The sequence below is a fragment of the Acinonyx jubatus genome, chromosome B2 (assembly GCF_027475565.1).
Source record: "Acinonyx jubatus isolate Ajub_Pintada_27869175 chromosome B2, VMU_Ajub_asm_v1.0, whole genome shotgun sequence".
NCBI lineage: Eukaryota > Metazoa > Chordata > Mammalia > Carnivora > Felidae > Acinonyx > Acinonyx jubatus.
In genome coordinates, this window is record NC_069385.1 from 12,606,777 (window position 1) to 12,630,490 (window position 23,714).

Below are 23,714 nucleotides of genomic sequence, written 5' to 3' on the forward strand. Positions count from 1 at the left end.
ATGAAGCCCCAAGGGTTTGCTGTGATCTGGAGGGCCTGGCTGTCCACCTTGCACGGATACAGGCTCTGCTCACAACTGACCCCTCCCCACCTGCATAGGCGCTCCCCTGCCCCATGCGCACATGGCCCTGGGGGGGTGGGGAGAGACCTCCTCACTCCACTCACCCTTCAATACTCAATCCAAGCATCACCTCGTCTGAAGAGCTTTTCCCACTCAGCAGTTGACTTATTGCTGCCACAGACCCAGCACACTGCGGTGTGTTTTTGTTTTTCTGTTTTCCCCCCTTCTTGTATTGCAATTTTTCACAATGTTTTATAAAATTTATTTTGTTTCCCTGATTATACAAGTAATATGTTCATTGCACAAACTTGGAAAAATACATACAGCCCAAATGTCTCCAAGCTCCCCAGCCTTCTAGGGGCAGCCTCCCTTGATAGCCAAGTAATCAGAGTCTGAGCCCCCATTCCCTGTGTATCAGTCTGGGTCCAGTCAGGAGAGAGAAACCACACAGCAATTAAACAGTTTAGGGGCGCCTGAGTGGCTCGGTCAGTTACGCCTCCGACTTTGACTCAAGTCATGATCTTGCAGTTTGTGGGTTCACGCCCTGCATTGGGCTCTGTGCGGACAGCTCTGAGCCTGGAGCCCGCTTCGGATTCTGTCTCTGCCTCTGTCTCTCTCTCTGCCCCTCCTCTACTTGTATGCTCCCTCTCTCCCTCTCAAAAATAAATAAATAAACTTAAAAAAAAAACGAACAGTGAAAGTTTAATACAAAGAATCGTTACCTACAGGATTTGGAGCCGTGAGGATTGGCCAGTAAGAAGTAAAGAGAACTCAACAGAAAACAGGTATAGCACATACGAGGATCTAGGAACAGCCACTAGTCCTAGGACTGAGAGCCCCAAAGGATGAGCCTCCTGCTCCCCAAGACTGAGACTCAATCCTGTTGGGGAGGGCTTGGCCATGGCTCACTGACCGGCAGGGAAGTCACCATGGTATCATGCCGGTAGAACTTTCTGGAAATCCACCCTCTGAAATTTGCTGGTAATCTACCCCCGAGGTTGTGAGGAGAGCTGCTCACGGGCGTCTCATGGAAGCACTTCACTGCAAAGTCACTCACAGAGCAAGGTGCCGGGAGAAGCCACGACTGGCAGCACTGCAGGGCCCTGGTGCCAGAAAGCTGGCCCCAAATGCAGGAGCCGGCCAGGCAAGGGCATGACAACCAGCAGGCAGAACTCTGTCCTCCTGCAGTATCCCCCCCACCCCATACACACACCCTGTACGGACACTTAACAGGCCAGCCAGCAAGGAAAGTATGTCACAGGCCCAGATCCATTTTTGCAGAAAAGGCAAAAAGGAGGAGTTTGGAACTGACAAGCAATGAGCTGGTAGCCAGGACCCCAGGACCCCAGACAACCTTGAAAAGTCCAGGCGGGGGGGGCACCCGGGTAGCCCAGTTGGTTAAGCATCAGACTTGGGCTCAGGTCAGGATCTCACAATTCCTAAGTTCGAGGTTCACAGCAGGCTCTCTGCTGTTAGCACAGAGCCTGCTTCAGATGCTCTCTCTCTCCCTCTCTCGCTCTCTGCCCTTCCCCTGCTAGCGCACTCTCTCTCTCTCTCTCTCAAAAATAAATAAACGTTAAAAAAAAAAGTCTAGGCATAGTCATTCCCCTCCCAAAATACACCTGCACATTTACTTGAACATGGTCACGTCTGCGAATCTTGTGCCCTTGGCTGGCCATTGTGTTCCTGATCGCCATGCCCTCTGTCTCAGCTTGCCCTCCTCCAGCTTTGCCCCATGTGGAGGCAGGGACACCTCCTGTCCTGGTTCCTCACAGCACAGCTAGGACCAAGTTGTCAAGACTCAACAAAATTTAGCAGAAGCCTTGGGGAAACACAAGGGGATTACAGAACAGAAAAGAAAAAAGCGAAAGCCTAATCATGGTCCCCCCAAATGTGAAACCGTCCCGAGGGCTCCCTACACTGTCTCTCTCTCCTTAGCCCAAGCCCCGCGCAGGGAACCAGCATGTGTTCCCCACCCCCCCACCAGAGTCCAGGCTGCAGTGCCGTGAGGCCCAAGCGAGAGAGAGACAAGTTTCTCTTCCCCTCCAATCCTAGTCCCGCTCCATTCAATACAGAATAATCTGCAGAGATACAGCTCTGTGTAAAGATGAACATTCACCTAATGTTAGGATGAGAAACTTAGTCTCCCCAATGCCTGAACTCATTTATCAATCCACTCACGGAGCACCTACTCAGCACGTGGCACTGTACTGGGCAGTAAAGACCTAATCTGAGCAACGGTTACCATCTGAGGGAGGTGGATAGTAAATAAATCATTTTGCAAGTAGTTCTTTTTTCTGTCTCTGCTAAAGAACACAGAGCATCTAACAATGAGGGTTAACACAGTCCTAAAGAATTAGAGAGGGACCCCCCTGGAGAAAGCAACGTTTTGCTGAGCTCTGAAGGATGACTGAAGCGGAACATTCCAGAAAAGGGGAATGGTGAATTTGAGGCTCTGAGGTGGGAAAGAGCTGAGGCCATTTGAAGAAAGGGTTTAAGGACAGAGCTACAGGAGATGAGGCCAACGGGGCACATCAGAGCCACTCATGCATGCTCGCGTAGGCATGCGAAGAATTTTGGATTTTATCCTTCCAACAATGAGAAGACCCACTGGAGTGTTTTAAGCACTGGTCTAGCTGGGGGTGGAGAACAGACTGGAGAGAAGAGCAGACACTGGGCCTGGAGATAGAGACTGAGCAGTAACAGGCGTGTAGAAATGAAGCATAGGCCGGGGTGTGGCTGGAGTGCCCTGGGGCAAAGACTGTGGATAGAAGGGCCAGAACTCTCTCAAGGTGAACTTGGGTGAGCAAAAAGAATGGGGAAGGAAGAGCCAGCAAGCTGGGGGACAATCAGGAAGTTATGTTGGATCCTCTTCATTAGCAAGATCGGCGTCCCTGTGGAATGACCAAAGGCCCCGTGAAAGCAAATTGATTCCAAAAATTGAATTCAAAATTCCATGCTTGGCAAAGACAAGAACAGCTTGAAGGTTTTTAAAAAAGGCAACCTTACTTTCCTCCCCATCCACTCACTTCATAGCCCTCGAAAGTAATCAGCCAATCTCCTATTATTTTCTAAAAAGTTGAAAATAATATTAGTTGTAACCCCGCTCCCTAGAGATACCCATTTTGTTATATTCTCTTCCAGAATCTTTACTTAAAATACCCAAAGCTAAACGCCGCAGTTCATCTTTTTATCTGCATTTTCTGGCACATAAAAGGTGCGAGCCATGTTTGCAGAACTGAATTTTGTTTCCAAAATCTTCCCCAGTGCGGTGCAGTATTTCTGATAGAAGGACACTGAGCTGATGGTCATACCTCCCGAGTTCTACAACAAGTTTTCTTAAAACACCTGTCTCACTTGGGGAAGTTTTTTTTTTTCAAGTTATGGCTTTTTGCTCCTTTTTCTCTTTCCCAGCACCTAAGAGAGTCTTCCTGCCATGTAAATAAAGTCTCTGCTGCAGCCTGGGCCCTGCTGGCACAGAAACCACCACATACACACACACACACACACACACACACACACACAACCACTCAAGAATGACCATGTTTTGGGGCACCTGGGTGGCTCAGTTGGTTAAGCGTCCGACTTCGGCTCAGGCCATGGTCTCCCAGTTCGTGGGTTTGAGCCCCACGTCGGGCTGTGTGCTGATGGCTCAGAGCCTGCTTCGGATTCTGTGCCTCCCTCTCTCTGCCCCTTTCCTGCTCATGCTCTGTCTCTCTGTATCTCTCAGAAAATGAATAAACATTAAAAAAATTTTTTTTTAATTAAAAAAATGACTGTGTTTAATACGTATCTCCACAGAGCTCAAAAGCAGTATTACAACCTGTTCGTGGGCAGGAATGAGGATTCCAGCAACAGTTACTTCCACTAAGTGCTTTTCTATACTTCATACCCTTAACGTTAACAGGCTACTCGCCGTCTCCCTCCCAGCACCCCAGGATCCAGTAGAGAGGCGAACACCACCACGGTGACTCCAGTCCAGCTGCCTCTCCAGCATAGGCAGGCAACTCTGCCAGTGTGCCAGGCTAATTTTGGAACAGTCAAGATTTCTAGAGGATAGCCTTTTCGAGGAAGGCCACATCTGTCCTTTCTGAAGATCACTTGGTCACATACAAATGGGTCTTTCCTCTGCCTGCTTAGGAACTTGCACAATTTACTTCACTACATTTTTCAAACTTCTGAAAGAAAGTAGCAGGATTGATTATAATTCTAAAAAGCTGTGTTTAACCCAAAACTCTAGATCCACCCTCTAGATCGATTGTCTTAAAACCATTTGCACAGGGATGCCTAGGTGGCTCAGCTGGTTGAGCGTCTGACTCTTGGTTTCTGCTTAGGTCATGATCTCATGATTCGGGAGTTCAAGCCCCATGTCAGGCTCTGTGCTGACAGTGTGGAGCCTGCTTGGAATTCTCTCTCTCTCCCTCTCTCTCTCTCTCTGCCCCTCCCTGCTTGCACTCTCTCTCTCTCTCAAAATAAAAAAAATAAAAGTTAGTTTTTTTTAATGTGTATGTATATGGTGTGTAGTTGAGAGGTAGAGTTGGGGGGGTCTGTCTGTGCACCTGCACGTGAGGGTGATGGATCTTCCTTCTCTGGATTCATTTGACCAGTTTCCCTTCCCACTGACAAGTTCAAAGGGTCTAACTTTTTTTTTTTATAAATCTCCCCCCCTTTTTTTAAAATTCTAGTGTACTTAACAGTATAATATTAGTTTCAGATATACAATATAGTGATTCAACAATTCCATACATCGCTCAGTGCTCATCATGATAAGTTTACTCTTAATCCCCTTCACCTATTTCACCCATCCCCCACCCACCTCCTCTGTGGTAACCATGAGAGTGTTCTCTATAGGTAAGAGTCTGGGTTGTCTCTTTTTTTCTGTGTTTTGTGTCTTAAATTCCACATATAAGTGAAATCACATGGTATTTGTTTTTCTCTGACTTATTTCACTCAGCGTTATACCCTCTAGCTCCATCCATGTTGTTGCAAATGGCAAGATCTCATCCTTTTTTAGGGGTAATATTCCCTTGTATATCTATACCACAACTGCTTTATCCATTCATCAATTGATGGACACTTGGGCTGTGCCCATAATTTGGCTATTGTAGATAATGCTGCTATAAACAGCGAGGTGCATGTATCCCTCTGAATTAGTGTTTTTGTATTCTTTGGGTAAATACCTAGAAGTGTAATTGCTGGATTGTAGGGTAGTTCCACTTTTTTTACTGTTTCTTTATTTTGAGAGAGAGAGAAAGCAGGGGGGTGGGCAGACAGAAAGGGAGAAGGAGAATTCCAAGCAGGCTCCATGTGGTCAAGTACAGAGCCTGAAGTGGGGCTTGATCCCCTAAGTGGTGAAATCATGACCTGAGCCAAAATCAAGAACTGGATGCTCAACGAAATCAGCTCCCCAGGCACCCCAGGACAGTTCTATTTTTAACTTTTTGAGGAACCTCCATACTGTTTTCCAGAGTGCCTGCACTAGTTTTCATTCCCATGAACAATACACAAGGGTTCTTTCTCCCACCTCTTGGCCAAAATTTGTTGTTTCTTGTGTTTTTTACTTTAGCCATTCTGACAGGTGGGAGGTGATATCTCATTGTGGTTTTGATTTGCATTTCTCTGATGATGAGTGATGTAGAGCATCTTTTCGTGTGTCTGTTGGCCATCTGGATGTCTTCTTTGGAGACATTCTGTTCATGTCTTCTGCCTATTTTTTAATTGGATTATTCATTTTTGGGGTGTTAAGTTGTATAAATTCTTTATATATTTTGGATACTAACCTTTTACTGATAAAAGGTTACTGATACGTTATTTGCAAATATCTTCCCCCATTTAGTAGGTTGCCTTTTAGTTTTGTTGATTGTTTCCTTTGCTGTGCAGAAACTTTTTATTTTGATGTCGTCCCAATGGTTTATTTTTGCTTTTGTCTTCCTTGCCTCAGGAGACATATATAGAAAAAGTTGCTATAGCCAATGCCAAAGACATTACTGTCTTTGCTCCCTTCCAGGATTTTTATGGTTTCAGGTCTCACATGTATGTCCTTAATCCATTTTGAATTTTTTTTTTTTTTTGGTATGGCATAAGAAAGTGGTCCAGTCTCCTTCTTTTGCATATAGCTGTCCAGTTTTCCCAAAACCATTTGTTGAAAAAACTCTTTTTCCCACTGTACATTCTTTCCTGCTTTGTCAAAGATAAACTGACCATATATTCATAGGTTTATTCCTGGGCTTTCTATGCTGTTCCATTGATCTACGTGCCTATTTTTGTGCCAGTACCATACTATTTTGATTAGTACAGCTTTGTATTATATCTTGAAATCTGGGATTGTGATATTTTTAGTTTTGTTCTTCTTTTTAAGGTTGTTTTGGCTATTTAGGGTCTTTTGTGGCCCCATACAAATTTTAGGATTGTTAGTGCTAGTTCTGTTAAAATTGCTGTTAGTATTTTGGTTGGAATTGCTACAGATTGCTACGGGTAATGTGAAAATTTTAACATTTGCCCTTCTAATCCATGAGCATGGGATATCTTTCCATTTGTTTGTGTCATCTTCACTTTCTTTCATTGGTGTTCTATAGTTTTCAGAGTACAGGTCTTTCACCTCTTTGGTTAAGTTTATTCCTAGGTATTTTATTATTTTTGGTATAATTTCAAATGGGATTATTTTCTTAATTTCCCTTTCTGCCATTTCATTATTAGTGTATTGAAATGAGATGGATTTATGTACATTGATTTTGTATACTGCAACCTTCCTGAATTAATTTACCAGTTCTAGTAATTTTTTGGTGGAGTCTTTAGGGTTTTCTATATATAGTATCATATCATCTGCAAACAGTAAAAGTTTAACTTCTTCCTCACCAATTTGGATGCCTTTTATTTCTTTGTGTTGTCTGATAGCTGAGGCTAGGACTTCCCATAGTACGATGAATACAAGTGGTAAGAGTGGACATCCCTGTCTTTTCCTGAACTTAGGGGAAAGCTCTCAATTTTTCACCATGGAGGATGATTTTAGCTGTGAGTTTTTCAAGTATGGCCTTTATTATGTTGAGGTTTGTTCCCTCTAAACCTACTTTGTTGACAGTTTTCATCATGAATGGAGACTGTACTTTGTCAAATGCTTTTTCTGCATCTACTAAAATGATCATATAGTTCTTATCTTTTTTCTTATTGATGTGATGTATGACACTGATTGATTTGCCAATATTGAACCACCCCAGCAACCTAGGAACAAATCCCACCTGATCATGGTGAATGATTCTTTAAATGTATTGTTAGATATTGGCCTGTAGTTCTCTTTTTTTATAGTGTATGTATCTGGTTTTGGTATCAGGATAATACCTGCCTCATAGAATAAATTTGGAAGTCTCCTTCCTCTTCCATTTTTTGGAATGATTTGAAAGAATAGGTATTAAGTCTTGTTTTAAAGTTTGGTTGAGGGGCACCTGGGTAGTTTAGTCAGTTAAGCATCCAACTTCGGCTTAAGTCATGATCTCGTGGTTCATGAGTTCAAGCCCCGTGTCAGGTTCTGCTTTGGATTTCTGTGTCTCCCTCTCTCTCTGCCACTCCCCTACTTGTGCACACGCTCTCTTGCTTCTCTCTCTCTCTCTCTCCTTCTCCCTCTCTGTCTCTCTCCCTCTCTTTCTCCCTAAAATAAATGTTAAAAAATTAAAAAACAATAATAAATAAATAAATAAATAAATAAATAAATAAATAAATATTTAGTAGAATTCACCTGGGAAGCCATCCAGTCCTGGACTTTTGTTGGTTGGGATTTTTTATTATTATTATTATTACTGATTCAATTTCTTTGCTGGTAATTGGTCGATTCAAATTTTCTATTTCTTCCTGAATCAGTTTTGGGACGTTATATATTTCTAGGAATTTATCCATTTCTTCTAGGTTGTTCAATTTGTTGGCATATAAGTTTTTCATAATATTCTCTTACAATTCTTGTTTTTCTGTGGTGTTGGTTGTTATTTTTCCTCTTTCATTTCTGATTTTGTTTGAGTCTTCTGTCTGTCTGTCTCTCTCTTTGATGAGTCTGGCTAAAAGTTTATCAATTCTAGGGGCACCTGGGTGGCTCAGTCAGTTGGGCAGCCGACTACAGCTCAGGTCATGATCTCATGGTCTGTGAGTTCGAGCCCCGCATCAGGGTCTGTGCTGACAGCTCAGAGCCTGGAGCCTGCTGCCGATTCTGTGTCTCCCTCTCTCTCTGCCCCTTCCCTGCTTGCTCTCTCTCTCTCTCTCTCTCTCAAAAATAATTTTAAAAAAAATTTTTAAGTTTATCAATTCTGTTGATCTTTTCAGAGAATCAGCTCATGGTTTCATTGATCTATTCCATTGTGTTTTTAGTGTCTATTTCATTTATTTCTGCTCTAGTCTTTATTATTTCCTTCCTTCTACTGGTGTTAGGTTTTGTTTGTTCTTTTTTGCAGCTCCTTAGGTGTCAGGTTAGGTTGTTTGAGATTTTTTTCTTGCTTCTTGAGGTAGACCTATATTGTTATGAAATTCCCTCTTAGGATAGCTTTTGCTTCACCCCAAAGACTTTTGGACCACTGTGTCTTCATTTTCATTTGTCTCCATGTATTTTTAATTTCCTCTTTCATTTCTTGGCTGACACATTCACTGTTTACTAGCATGTGATTTAACCTCCATGTATTTGTGTTCTTTTCAAATATTTTCTTGTGTTTGCTTTCTAGTTTCATAGTGGTCAGCAAAGATGCATGGTATGACTTCAATTTTTTTTTTTTTTTAATTTGCTGAGACATGTTTTGTGGCCTAATATGTGGTACGTTCTGGAGAATTTTCCATGTGCACTTGAAAAGAATATGTATTCTTCTGTTTTAGCATGGAATGTTCTGAACATATCTGTTATATCCATCTGGTCCAATGTGTCATTCAAAGCTACTGGTTCGTTGATTTTCTGTTTGGATGATCTGTCCATGGATGTAAGAGGGGTGTCAATGTCCCCTACTAGTATTATATTACTATCTATTAGTTCCTTTATGTTTGTTGTTAGCTGCTTTATGGATTTGGGTGCTCCCATCCCATATTTATAATTGTTATATCTTCTTATTGGCTTGTTCCCTTTATGACTATACAGTGTCCTTCCTTGCCACTTGTTATAGTCTATTTTAAAGTCTATTTTGTCTGATATAAGATGCTACCCCTGCTTTCTTTTCACTTCCATTTGCATGATAAGTGCTCTTCCATCCTTCGCCTTCACTTTGCAGGTGTCGTTAGGTCTAAAACGAGTCTCTTGTAGGCAGCAGATAGATGAGCCTTGCTTCCTTTTTTTTTTTTTTAAATCCACTCTGTCACCCTATGTCTTTTGATTGAAGCATTTAGTCCGTTTACAAGTTTACATTTAATTACAAGTAATTATTGATAAGTATGTACCTGTTGCCATTTTGTCACCTGTTTTACGGTTGTTTTTGCGGTTCTTCTCTGTTTTTCTCTTGCTGTCTTTTCTCATGGTTCACTGGCTTCCTTTAGTGATATAGTTGGATTACTTTCTCTTTATTTTTGGCACATCTATTACTGGTTTTTGATTAGTGGCTACCATTAGCTTTGTATATAACATCATATGCATATAGTAGTTGATAGCCACTTAAATTTGAACCCATTCTAGGGGCACCTGGGTGGCTCAGTCGGCTAAGCGTCCGACTTCAGCTCAGGTCGCGATCTCGCGGTCCGTGGGTTCGAGCCCCGCGTCGGGCTCTGGGCTGATGGCTCAGAGCCTGGAGCCTGCTTCCGATTCTGTGTCTCCCTTTCTCTCTGCTCCTGCCCCGTTCATGCTCTGTCTCTCTCTGCCTCAAAAATAAATAAAACGTAAAAAAAAAAAATTAAAAAAATTTGAACCCATTCTTCACTCCTCTCCCCACTACATCTTAGGTATATGGTGTCATAATTTATATCCTTTTATTTCATTAATCCCCTAATTGATTTTTATAGGTATGCTTATTTTTACTGCTTCTGTGCTTCCTACTTTTCTTATTCCTACTTATGGTCTTTCCTTTCTACTCAAGGAGTCCTCTGTAACCTTTCTTGTAAGGACTGGGTAAAATTCCTTTAACTTTGTTTGTCTGGAAAACCCTTTATCTCTCCTTCTATTCTGAATGATAGCCTCACTGGATACAGTATTCTTGGCTGCAGATTACAGCACTTTGAATATATCATGCCACTCCCTTCTGGCCTGCAAAGTTTCTGCTGAAAAATCAACTAAAAGCCTTGTGGGGTTTCCCTTGCATGTTACTATTTTCTTTTCTCTTGCTGCTTTGAAAATTCTCTCCTTATCACTACTTTTTGCCATTTTAAGTACTCTGTGTCTTGGTGTGGACCTCCTTGGGTTGATTTTGTTGGGGCTCTCTGTGCCTCCTACATCTGGATTTCTGTTTCCTCCCCCATATTCAGGAAGTTTTCAGCTCTTTTTTCTTCAAATAAATTTTCTGCCCCCCCTTTCTCTCTCTTCTCTTCCCATGATTTCTATAATGCAAATGTTATTACACTTGATGGTGCCACTGAGTTCCCTAAGTCTATTTCCATTGTTTATTGTTATGTTTCTCTCTACTGTTCAGTTTGATTAATTTCCCTTACTCTGCCCTCTGGGTCACTAATTCATTCGTCTACTTCCTCTAGCCTGCTATTTATTCCATCCAGTGTATTTTTAATTTCAGTTACTGAGTTCTTCATTTTCTAATTGGTTCTTAAAAAAAAAAGTCTCCACACGCAGCATGGAGCCCAACTCAGGGCTCAAACTCATGACTCTGATATCAAGACCCAAGCTGAGATCAAGAGTTGGACACCTAAACAACTGAACCACCCAGGTACCCCTCTGATTGGTTCTTTTTTATGTTTTCCAACTCTTTGTTGAGGGTCTCACTGAGGTTCCCCACTCTTTTCTCAGGCCCAGAGAGTTTCTTTATGACCATTACTTGAAATTCTCTATCAGGCATATTACTTATCTCCATTTCATTTAGGTCTCTTGCTGTTATTTTGTCCTGCTCTTTCATTTGGGACATATTCCTCTGTCTCCTCATTTTGTCTAACTGTCTTTGTTTATCTCTCCATATTAGGAAAGTCAGCTATGTCTCCTGCTCTTAAAAGTAGTGACCTTGTGAGAAAGCAGTCCTGTAATGCCCTATGGTGCCATGTCCCTGTTCACCCAAACCTGGTGCTTCCAGAGTATCTCCTATATGTGGTGTGTGTGCCCTGCTTTTATGCCTAAGCTGTTTTGCCCTTAGTAAGTCATCTGCAATGGCTCTCTTTGCCTGCTGTGGGCAGGATTTGGTCCCTGCAGTTGTCAGTGGCCCAGGCTGGAGCTGTCTTGGGTTTGAGTTGAGTCAGACCAGACGTTTGCCAGAGATGCAGTAGCACCGAACTGCAGGGCACTTTCTACGTGCTGCCCCAAGGAGCTTTTGTTGGTGGGCGGGGCCTGCAATCAGACCAGATGTCTACTCCCAACCCACTGCTCAGGCCCGGGTGGGACTGATGTATGTGGTTATCTTTTCCTCTTCCTGGGGTAGGAGTCACTGTGGAGTGGTGCTGGCCCTGGTCAGGGCTGCCCGCCCAATGCCAGGCTTGTGGTGCTACCTTGGATGGGCTCCAGCCAAGCGTGTATTGGAGGGGGCAGGTCTGTAGGAGAGCGCAGTGGCAGGGCTTGTGGTGCCAGCAAGGTCTTCTGTTCCCGGAGAAGACTCTCAACGATCCCTGCCCCTGTAGCACATGCTCTGAGATCAGTAAACAAATCTCCCTCTCTTATACCTAAGGTGTTTTTCAAACCACTGTTTCTAAGCTCTGTCTCCACGAGCTGTTTGCTGTGCTGCCTCTTTAAGTTAATTATTTTCTGAATCAAAACTTCAGACTTTCAGCTCCACTGCTTGAATATAGTACCTATTATAATGCTATATACCTTAAAGATGTCTGGTCAATTCTTGCCACAAGGTGGTTATACAGCCAGCATTTATTTTCACTGGAGCCTTCAGCATAGGAAATGTGTTTGCTAAGCCCATAAAATTTCCGTGAAATGCAAAACTTACAAAATATGAGCACGCCTTTCCTCTCAGGTTTCCCTTTATGGCCCTAAGTTCCACTTTCTCAATTCCCTCATCCCATTAAACTTGCTCTTGGACTTCATCATAGCCTCTCTGGGTGGACTCTCCCTGAATTCCTTTTACTTCCTCCCAACCCCGTTCGTTATGTTCAGACATTTCCACTCTCTCTTCAACAGCACAGTCTTCCTAACCTTCTGTTATGTACGTGCTGTGGCGGCTATTTATTGAAAGCATCGGCGTTTGGGGTTTGGATGCCACAGTTCTAAGTGGACCAGAAGAAAGGAAAAATAGATATACTTCTGCTTGCTGACAACAACTTACTCCACATTTGAAGTTGAGGGTTGATGTGGAGTCTTCTGATATACGCATAGGATCTTTAGAAGGGAAGTGATTTTTTAAAATTAAACTACCTAGAGAATGGTCTTGGCCAGGATATTAGCGTAGCAGCTTTCTCCTAGTAAGAAGAGCCATGAGATCTGTTTAGGTATACTGGTGTGTAGTTGAACAGGCACACATGAACTATTTTGTACCTCCTCCAAAAGTTATAATTTGGTGATGATACACAACTTTGGTTCAGTGTTTCAAAACTGGGATACTAAGTGAGCTAAAACCTGACCTTGAAATGAGATTTATATGCTTGTCAATTTTTTTTTAGTCCAATATGTCTCGAAAGAAAGAAAAAGTCTCAGGGTATCCTATAACTATTATAGTAAACATTCATCAAATATGTCATTTATAACATCTTTTTATGCATATGAGGAATATTTGCATGTCAATACATATAGACTTACCTGATTCTCTAACGGCCTTATCCTATTGCATTTTTAAAAAAAGAATTTGCAAACTTTAGTGAGAGAATAGATAAATAGTGTCATGCAGAAAAAAAAATCTGCTTTTTAAACTTTGTGTCTAACATGTAATGTAAATACTTGTTGAATTAACAGATACAGAATGAATGAATCTTTATTGTCTTAAGTTAAAGCAATAATACCTTGACCTTGTAGCTACTCTTTCTTTTTTTAACCCGAACTTTCTAACTATAAACTTTAAATAAAGCCACAAGCTTTAAAATCCCAGCTTCAGGCTTTTAAACCAGATACAGGTTTCTGTAAGACTATTTATAACCTTTCTATAAGAGATTAGATTTGTATCCTTACACTATGAACAACAGGTTTCCACTGAAAAATAAAAAATCATTTTGACATTAAAATTTTCTCTTCTAGATTATTATACAATTACCATCAACATCTGTGGTCCCCAAAGGCATGAGATGGATGAAATCTTTCTGCCCTCAATTCTTCTCCGCTATTGGATCGAATTTTTAAAATGGTGATAGTTTACCATTTCTTTCCAAAAAGGAAAGAGAGAAAGAAAACATAGCTGCTGTCTATTCTTTAAGCCTCTGGAATAGTTTCCTTCCTTCCTTCCCCCCACCTTCTATCCCCCTTCTCCCAAGAAGGTATGGGGAGCTACGTTTGCATATTTTTATGACTTCATGTCATGGGAATGAGAACCTCGGCAAACACGCTTTCCCTTGTGTAATTCCCTAATAAAAACAGGCAGCCTGTTTTAAACAAGCAGCCCTGAGAACCGGAGACGAAGCAAGAGCCCAGCCCGGGAGGCTGCTCTGCTTTTTTCCTCTCACCTCACCGCCTGCCTTTCTCCATCATCTGCAGACACGTACCCTTGCCAGCAAGGCCACAAGCGAATCTATAAAGCCCTTCCGGTTCCTTTTGACTAGGCGGACCCGACGGGTCCCAGGTTTCAGAGAATGTCTTTGGAAAAGCACCGTTTTCGACAACAAGAGGATATTAGTCGTGTGCCTGGAGGCCTAACTCGACCTGACCTGTGACGGAGAAATGCACCCACCTCGGGGACTGTTAGGAGCCGGCAGGGCTCCGGTTGCTGCCCGCTCACGCAGAAACCGGAGGGCATCCCGGGTTTACCCACTGGAGGAGGAAGTGGCTGAGAAATCCAGCTTCTTGTCCCAGGGATGCGGTACTAGAAATGAGCCGTCCGGAGACACGGCCTCTGCTGGGTCACCGGCACCATCCTGGCGGCGAGCTGAGCAGCGGGGTGATGACCACAGAGGGGGGACCATTAGCCCAAACGCTACCAGCTCCGCCAAGAGTAAACGAGCGAGCAGGCGGTGTGTCCGAGGGCCACCCGAGCGGTCCACGGCCCCCGGGACCACCATCCCCGTCTCTTCCCCCCAGAAAAGGTACATTTTGCTCCCATTTCCTTCCAGCCCAACACAGCTGCAGCAGTGCGAGGGCTGACTCGTGGAGGAAGACAGAAAACGAAGTCCAAGAGAACGAGTCCTTGCCACCTAACTCCCACCCCACCGAGGGCCGGCCCGTGCACACCCACCTTGCCCGTCCCCGCCTCCCCTGGTTTTCCTCCCCGCCTTGTGCTTCGGTCAGAGCACCCCTGTTTCCCACGCCGCTGGGAGCCGCCCTGCACCTTTCCTGACCTCCACTCCCACAGCCACTGGGTCCCCAGACGCGCACCCCAAGTTCCTGGCAACCCTCTGACGCTTCGGGACCGGCGAAGTGGCCTGGTCTGTGAACACCTCCCAGGGTCTGTCTGGGGGGGACCAACTCTGTACTTCTGCTGCACCATGACTATTCATTCCCTAACTGCAGAGTGGACCCGAGGGTGGGAGCACATCCTCATCTGTGAAATGGGACGACAATGTGACCCATCTCACTAGGGGGTTACAAAATGCAAATGAAATAACTTATCTGAGGCACAGAGCTCAGGGCTTGGCACAGAATAAACATTCGATTTGTGTTAGGTTATCACCAGCCTGTGAATTTCCTCCCCCCAGGTTAGTATACAGGGAGGGTGTTGCTGTTCCTGGACCAGGACTCAGAACATCATAGCCCCTTCAGGGCTGCTCCCCACACGAGTGGGCAGTTTCCTCCGCGGAGCTGTGTCCCTCTCCTGCTGGGCACGTACGTTTTGCAAAGCCCTGCTCAGTGATGGGGCTCAGTGCTTTGCCCCCCACGGGGCAGGAGTCTCTTCCGTCTTCCCCTCTGTCACATTAGCTTCCTCCATTCGTTAACAAGAACGAGGTTCTGAAAAATCGCCTTTTCCCCTTTTCGCCTTTCATCTGGGAGCTGCTCACGGATAACTCTCGCAGCCTCGTGTTCACCTTTATCTGAGGGAGGAGATAAGGAATATTGATAGAGCTCTTTAGAGATGGCACCTGTCACCTAGCCCTCCCTGCTTTCCAGAAGCCACATGGGTGGCAGAGGCTCCCCTTTATTAAAATTCCATGGCCTCTCCTTTCTTAGCCATACCATGCTGCATCATCCCAGATGTGATTACACTAGGAAATGTCTATAAGGCACCAACCATCATACATTTTCAAGGAAAGTGAATATCATTGACATACCTGTGTGTGTGCACATGCATGTGTGTGTGTGTGTGTGTTCATTCATGCTCACAGCTTGGTGTAACACCTAACAGGCCCTACTGGAGACAGAATGTCTGGTTTAAATCCTGGCTTTAGTTCTTACACTAGTTCTGTGACCTTAGGAAATGACTTATCCCTCCAAACCTCAGTTTCCTCATGTGTAAATGGGGATAATGATAGCATGTACCAGATGGAATCCTATGGGGACTAAATGAGCTCATATCTGTAAAGCACACAGTAAGCACCATTTAAGTGTTATACAAGCTAAAAGCAATGACAGAATCCTCTTATCCTGATGCTTTCTTTTCAACATATTTTCAAACATGAAAAATATGTACTATGTGGCACAGTGTGGGCTGTGTCCAATGTAGAAGGTCTTCACTGCTCTTTGATGGACGGATATCTGAATTCACATTAACAACACAGCCCTTCATCACTCTGTGGAACATAGATGACTTCAGCACAAAACCCGCATTGCATAAAGAAACTCAACTATATGTTACTCTAGGGGGAGAAAATTCGCAGACTGGTGATACACCTAACGTTCATTGAGCATTCACTCTACGCCAAGCGCTGAGCTCAATGCTTTAAACAATTTATTTCATTTGCAGCTTGTAACTGCTAATTGCAATAGGCAATATTATTGTCCCATTTCACAGATAAGGAGTAACCTGGGTCACTATAAGGATAAGCAACCTGCCCGTGGTCATAGACCTACTCACCAGCTGACCCAGAGTAGGTGGGGCTGATCACCAATTGTATGGGGGAAAGCTGGACTCTTCATTTTATTAACGAACTCCTTTCCATTTTGGAAATACGGTTCCAGATTTCCAAGGTAATTATCATCATTACCACATGGATGTTTATTGAATATTGGCTGAGCATTGTAATGACCGAGCCCTACCCTAGGCTGTGGCCTTCCGTGTTCCTTCCCCAATATCTCCTCTAGGTCCTGGGATAGAAGTGACACCATACACAACCCTGGCTGCTGCTAAGGGCTTAAGCTATGAACTTTCTCAAGGGACATCTGTGCTTTAATTGAAACACTGACGATGCCTTTGAGAAACCAAGGAATGATCATACACGATGCAATCTCAGACATTCCTATAAGCAACGAGGACAACTTAATTGAGGAGGACTCTCCCGAGCCCTTCCGTCGCTCCGACAGATCTTCCCTGAGAGTCCACATTTATATGAGAAAATATCACAACTGCACTGAGTCATTTAGATACTTCCCTTCCTGGTGGGACCTTGGCCTGAGTTCTTCCTTGCTGCAAAGTACACATGGTTGTAAACTGTACCTATTTCCTCAGTCGGTGTCAGCTCTGACTCAAGCCGGTTTAGACCAGCTTAGCGAAACAAGAGCCAGAAAAGCAAAGCCCCGGACCCTTGCCATATTGATACAGTTAAGGCAGTTGATAACAGGGTAGATAGAAACTCAGGAATTCCTATGCGGGGAGAGGCAGATCTGAACACTGTGGACACAGGGCCGCCTGGATCACCCTTGTAAGGAAAATAGAGGCTCAAATCCTGAGTTTAATATAAAATGTGAGGACCAATACAGAAACCCAATGGTCTTTCCTTTCCCACTATTGAACTCAGGTCGGTTCACCAGCCCACCCATTTCCAGTCAGTAGTTGCGTGAGTTTGTCAGGCTGCTGTAACAAGCGACCACAAACTGGGTGGCTTTAGACAACAGAAGGGTGTTCTCTTCCAGTTCTGGAGACGGGAAGTCTGAAATCAAGGTGTCAGCAGAGGCACCATCCCTGGGGAGGCTGTAGGGGAGAACCTGTCCCATGCCTTCCTCTGCCCTTCTGGTCGCTGCCTCCAACTGTGTTCCTTGGGTGGCAGACACCTCGCTGTGATCTCTGCCTCTCCCTTCCCATGGTGTTCTCCCTCTGGGTCTCTCTTTTCTTCTTCTTCTTTTCTCAGTTTTTTTTACGTTTTATTTATTTTTGGGAGCCAGAGACACGGAGCACAAACTGGAGAGGGGTGGAGAGAGAGGGAGACACAGAACCTGAAGCAGGCTCCAGGCTCCGAGCCATCAGCACAGAGCCCGACGTGGGGCTCGAACCCACGAACCGTGACATCGTGACCTGAGCTGAAGTCAGGCACTTAACCAACTGAGCCACCAAGGCACCCCCCTGACACTGCTGACCCCAGCGACACTGCTCTGGGATCTCCAAACCTTCTCTAGGTTATTTTATCCCCGTCCCCAGGGACAAGGGCACAACCCAGCACAGCCACCAGCTAAACTCTCTGACCCTCTCTGTACCCCAACTCCCCCTCCCCTGTGCCCGAGCCCAGCACAAGTGTTTTTCCCCAGTCTCAGAGTAATAGGTGGTGGGGGTGGGGTTGGGGGCACTGCCCTTAGGATATCACACATGCTCCTCTGTTCTACAGTTTTCCTTTGAAGTGCCCCAAATGAACAACCTGGTTCTTAACTTTATGCTTCTAGAGATGGAAGAAGAGATTCTACTAGACCAACCCTTCTGAAGTGAAAAACTAGCAGTAAATCCAGATAAACTATTAAGCACACACAGTCATGTTTGGAGCCATTAAAGAACTTCCCAGTCACTGAGGTCTAGGACCAAAATCTCTGAAAAAACGGAATTTTGGAGACAGGAGCTCAATTTTAGGCTTCCCTTGCTCCTGTAGGCATTTGCCAATCGCTAAGCTGCCAAGGCAGCCAGACGGAAGGTATCTGCAAGAATTGGGACCCATAAAAGTCTGGCATCCAGAAGACATATAGAACTCAGACAAATCAATTAATAAAAAAAAATAAATCAGCCATTGCAATTAAAAAATGGGCAAAAGATTGGAACAGTTACTACACAAAAGGAGATACCCAAATAGCTCATAAACATGCAAAAAGATGCTATCCTTCAGTCATCAGGAAACTAAAAACTGAGACAACAAAGAAACCCCACAACATACCATCCAAATGGCTAAAACGAAAAAAGGCGATAATCTCAAGTGTCGGCAAAGATGTGTATAAGTCTCATACACTGCTGGTGGGAGTATAAATTCATACAATCACCTTGGAAAAGCTTTTAAGAAAATGGCTACAAAAATGAAGCAGATGTAGAATCTCTGACCCCATAATTCTGCCCCCTGGCATACATCGACAGAAATGCACTTAACTGTGCTCAGTGTAGGGATAAGAATGTTTCTAGCATCATTACTTGCATGTAATAGTCCAAAAAACACACAACCCACATGTCCCTCAACAGTAGAATGGATCAAGTGTGATATATTCCTATTATGGAATACTATATAGCATGGTAAATGAATCAACTTTTGTATGAAACTTACAACATAATGTTGAGAGAAAAAAAGCCAGACATACATTAATTCGTACCAGGTAGTTCCAGTTCTAGAAAGTTAAAAACAGGTGAAACTAATCTGTGGTGTAGGTGGCAGGACAGTGGTCACCTCTGGGGACTGTGGAGGGAAGGGAGGTGTTCTAGAAGGGTCCTATTTGTCGAGCAGGACTGGAGCTACACAGGGGTGTTCATTTGGGCAAATCCACAAAGCTGCATGTTACAATCAGTGCATTTTTCTGTATAATATGTAATTTCAATAGAAATGTTAGTAAGACAAACATTTATCACACAGACTCTTGACACTGGAAGATGCTGAAAGTCTTGACACTGTAGTTTTTAGCGCACGTGGTCTTTGTGTAAAATAGGATATAAACATCAAGACTGGAATTGCTTTTTGGATCTCATCACTAGACCTGTTCAGATCTGCCTGTTGGCAAGGCCTGTTCGTGGTCCTCACCTCCAAATGGAAGGTCTTGAGGTGAAATTCATAGACCACTTCATCTTCGTGAGCTTACCTCCAGATTTTGCCCGTTTTAATTTGGTATGAATTTTCTTTCATTCCTGCCAGAGTCAATCAACCAAGGACTCGTTCTACCCTGAAAAGCAAACTTGCTGTCACAGTGTTCTTCTCTCCAGCATGGAGGACACAAAGACACCAAGCTCTTTGTCAGGATCCCTCTGAATCCCTGAGACCAAGGTCCACTGCTCCCAGATCTGACCTCTCCAGCCACCCTGACCTTTCCTTATTTCCCTTTGTGCTACTCTGTTACCACGGAAAACTTCCCTGGTGTCCCTAAAAGGTGCCCAGCTGCCTTTTAACACTGTACCCTGTCTTGGTGACAGGGACCGTAGGTCCTAAGAGGCAGGACCGTGCCTTACACTCCTATTTATTTATTTATTTATTTATTTATTTATTTATTTATTATATGAAATTTATTGTCAAATTGGTTTCCATACAACACCCAGTGCTCATCCCAACAGGTGCCCTTCTTAATACCCATCACCCACCCTCTCCTCCCTCCCACCTACCATCAACCCTCAGTTTGTTCTCAGTTTTTAAGAGTCTCTTATGTTTTGGCTCCCTCCCTCGCTAACCTTTTTTTTTTTCTTCCCCTCGCCCATGGTCTTCCGTCAAGTTTCTCAGGATCCACATAAGAGTGAAAACGTATGGTATCTGTCTTTCTCTGTATGACTTAGTTCACTTAGCATCACACTCTCCAGTTCATCCACATTGCTACAAATGGCCAGATTTCATTCTTTCTCATTGCCACGTAGTATTCCATTGTGTATATAAACCACAATTTCTTTATCCGTGCGTCAGTTGATGGACATTTAGGCTCTTTCCACAATTTGGTTATTGCTGAAAGTGCCGCTATAAACGTTGGGGTAAAAGTACCCCTCTGCATCAGCACTCCTGTATCCCTTGGGTAAATTCCTAGCAGTGCTATTGCTGGGTCATAGGGTAGATCCAGTTTTAATTTTTTGAGGAACCTCCACACTGTCTTCCAGAGTGGCTGCACCACACTCCTTTGTAAATGCCACAGCCTTGGCATGGTCTCTTGAGCAAAGCTGTTGCTCAGAAGTATTTGCTATCAGATGGATAATAACACTTTTTTCCATGCTGGCCTCCTGAGGGGCGAAGTTCAGGAAGGAAGAATAGGAACATCCTGAGCTTAGTCTAATCCCTTTAATACACAAATCTGCCACACTCACGTGACTCAAGGATTCATTATACAAACCTGTCTGCGTGTCACACGTGGAGAAGTGGCAGAATGGGTGATGTTTTGGCAAAGCCGCAGTCCCGAAGCAGAAGGGGCACCGGGAGAAGGGCCTTGGGCTTCCAGAGCTCCTGCAACGGTGGGCTGAGAACAGACACGCAGAATTCCTCCCTGATGAGGAAAGACCCTGGGTCAATTCTTGGTTCTACCCACGAGTCTCATTATTAATGACAGATGGTATTCATCGGTTGCCATAGCGTGCCAGGCATCATGCTATCTTTCTTTTTAAGTTTATTTATTTACGGGCACCTGGGTGGCTCAGTCGGTTGAGCGTCCAACTCGGCTCGGGTCACGATCTCACCGTCTGTGTGTTTGAGCCCCACATTGGGCTCTGTGCTGACAGCTCAGAGCCTGGAGCCTATTTCAGACTCTGTGCCTCCCTCTCTCTCTGCCTCTCTCTCTCTCTGAAAAATAAACATTAAAAATACATTAAGTTTATTTATTTTTGAGAGAGGGAGAGAGAGAATCCCAAGCAGGCTCCGCGCTGTCAGCACAGAGCCTGACTCGGGGCTGAAACCCACGAACCCATGAAATCAAGACCTGAGCCGAAATGAAGAGTCAGACGCTTAACCGAGCGAGCCGCTCAGGCGCCCCCGGCATCATGCTACCTTATTTAATCTTCAAATCAACACAAGGAGGTAGAAATTGTTACTTTGCTAAAGCTGAAACGGGAGAAATAAGTTGTCTGGGTTTTCATGGCTAGTAGAAGCAGGAAAGCCAGGATTCAAATCCAAGTTCCCTGTCCTCCAAAGCAAGGGCTGAGGAAAACACGAACACAGAGAACTAGTCAGTTGTGAAAGCAGCCTAGGATGTGACACGAGGTGCATATAAACAACTGTCTTACCAGACAGATTCTAAGTGCCACAGGAAGAGAACCTGCAAATGCAAGGATCGTTTGTGGCTGTGGGAGGCTCCGTCAGGGGTCCTAAGGTGGGCAGGGAAATGTCATCTCCATGTTATGATATGATGAAAGACTGAATTCTCAAAGTGGTGGCCTTTCCTATAATCAGCTGGTGGGGCTGAGCCGAGCGCACATTTTCAGAATTCCTCCTTGAAGAGGAGGGATCTTGGATGTAGACATCCGTGGAATAGAATTGAAAAGCTAGAGCTGTGCCTCTAGGATGTCCCCTCCTGGCCACACCTCCACCGGCTCTCTCAGCACCATGTGCAAGACCCTGAAAAGACCGTGGTGGGGGCGGGGGGGGGGGGTGCTGTAATAGGACGTGCCTGCTCTCCAAATGCCTCTCAGACCTTGGTATGTTCATGGCTTTTTATTGCAATAGAGACACCAGCTTATCTGTTTGCAATAGAAGCAAATTGAGAAAGACTGGTTTCATAAATGTTTGTGGGGTATGTTAGTATCTGGAGAAAATAGTAACTTTCTTTTGAAGCAAATAAATGACTTCACTGTCACTGTCTTATGTTTGCTGTGATACAGCATTTGTGGAAGTTGCTACAAGTTACCGCCCAAAACTTCAGTGTTTACATTCAGCCTTTTGTATTTATATTTAGGCACTGTGGTTTACTTCCTTCGGCATACACCCCAGCACAGCTCTAGTTTGGGGCCCCGCATTTTAGAGCACGGGCTACAGATTCAGGGCCTCCTAAAGTCCCAAAATGGGGTAAATGGGGAAGGCGTGAGAAAGATTCCGAGTCAAGCCATGTTTTCCACTTATCGTGCAGAGCACTTTTTCTTGGAGATCTTCTAAGTTTCCAGTTCTTTCACTGAGGCTTTATTTGAAAGGCTGGCCCACAGGTTCCCAACTTGTGGGCTGAAACATTCTTCTACGGGAACATCGTCACAAAAATGGTGTGATATTAAGAGGCAGAAGCCATTTGTCTCCTATTTGCTCAAATAGTGTATATGTATTTATTCCTTCTTCATCAGCTAAGAAGCATGTACTCTGTGCCTGCCAGGCACAGCCCAAGCCCCTGAAAATATGAAGACGTGGCTCCCACCTTAGAGGAAGTTCCGGACCATGGTGAGTTAGCCTTATCCCACTTGAGGACATTTGGGGGCCAAGGAAGAGGGGGCAGCCAAACCTACTACTTAGCATGTCATCCTACAAGAGGAGAGTGAACAAGCCCAGCCTGGGGGATCGGAGTCACCTGTCCATCGTCAGCCTGGTGGCTTTCTGACGGCCACAGTCTTAGCTCAATGCCCAAAGTGACACATCTCTATCTGAAGGCCTGTTTGAGTTGCCATCCGAAAGGACATGGGCATACTTTGTAAAACGTCAAAGCCTTCCGTCAGAGCCTGGATCAAAGGGAAAATACAAAACTGTGTTGCATTTCAGAGCTCAATCCTGCAATACAGTCTCCAAGGCAATGTGGTCTTCGTGTTTTCGTATTTCATGCAGTTTTATCTTCTGGGTACTCCCACAAATATGTAGACATAATTTAAATGAGAGGGACAAATGTGGCTATCGATTCGGTGGCTGTGAAAGATGGTGACAAGGAAATTAGACATCAGGAGTAGAAAATAGTCCAGATAAAGGGGATGAACAAACAGCCTGCATAGCTTCTCTGCTTGTGCCCCTAAGGAAAAGCGGGAGCATGGCATGGGAGGCCATAAAAGTGCTGCTCAAAATAAATACACGGGGTCTATATGGGAAAGCTTCCCTCGCTTGTCCTCAGAGTCAACCATTAACTAAAGTAGATGTTTGTGTCATCGAGGTGAGGCAACACTGCAGACATTAAGATCACGAGCTTTGGAGCGTTGTCTGCGTGGCTCAGTCAGTTATGCGTTCGACTCTTGATTTCAGCTCAGGTCATGATCTCATGACCCACATCAGGGTCTCGAGCCCCACATCAGGCTTCTCGCTGAGTGTGAGCCTGCTTGGGATTCTCTCTCCCTCTTCCTCTCCCCCAAATAAATAAACATTAAAAAAAAAAAAAAGATGATGCACTTTGGAGCAAATGGAGCTGACAGGAATGTTACTTCCATTACTTTCTAGCTGTTTGACTTAAGACAAATTCCTACAATTTCCTCTGGCTTCCTCAGTTTCCTCATGTGTAACATGGGGACCATCTGGGGGACCAATGTGGGTGTTCAGTGCATTGGCCTGCCTGTGACTGG

General features: G+C 44.4%; 1 protein-coding gene across 1 annotated transcript in view; it reads right to left on the minus strand.

The window, feature by feature from the left end:
• The window catches only part of TIAM2 (TIAM Rac1 associated GEF 2), a 246,893-nt gene extending 226,155 nt beyond the window's left edge, over positions 1–20,738 (minus strand). The window contains exon 1 of the mRNA XM_053222048.1: positions 20,597–20,738. The gene's annotated coding sequence lies outside the window, so the exon portion shown is untranslated. The remainder of the gene's footprint in view (positions 1–20,596) is intronic.
• Positions 20,739–23,714: the final 2,976 nt, after the last annotated feature.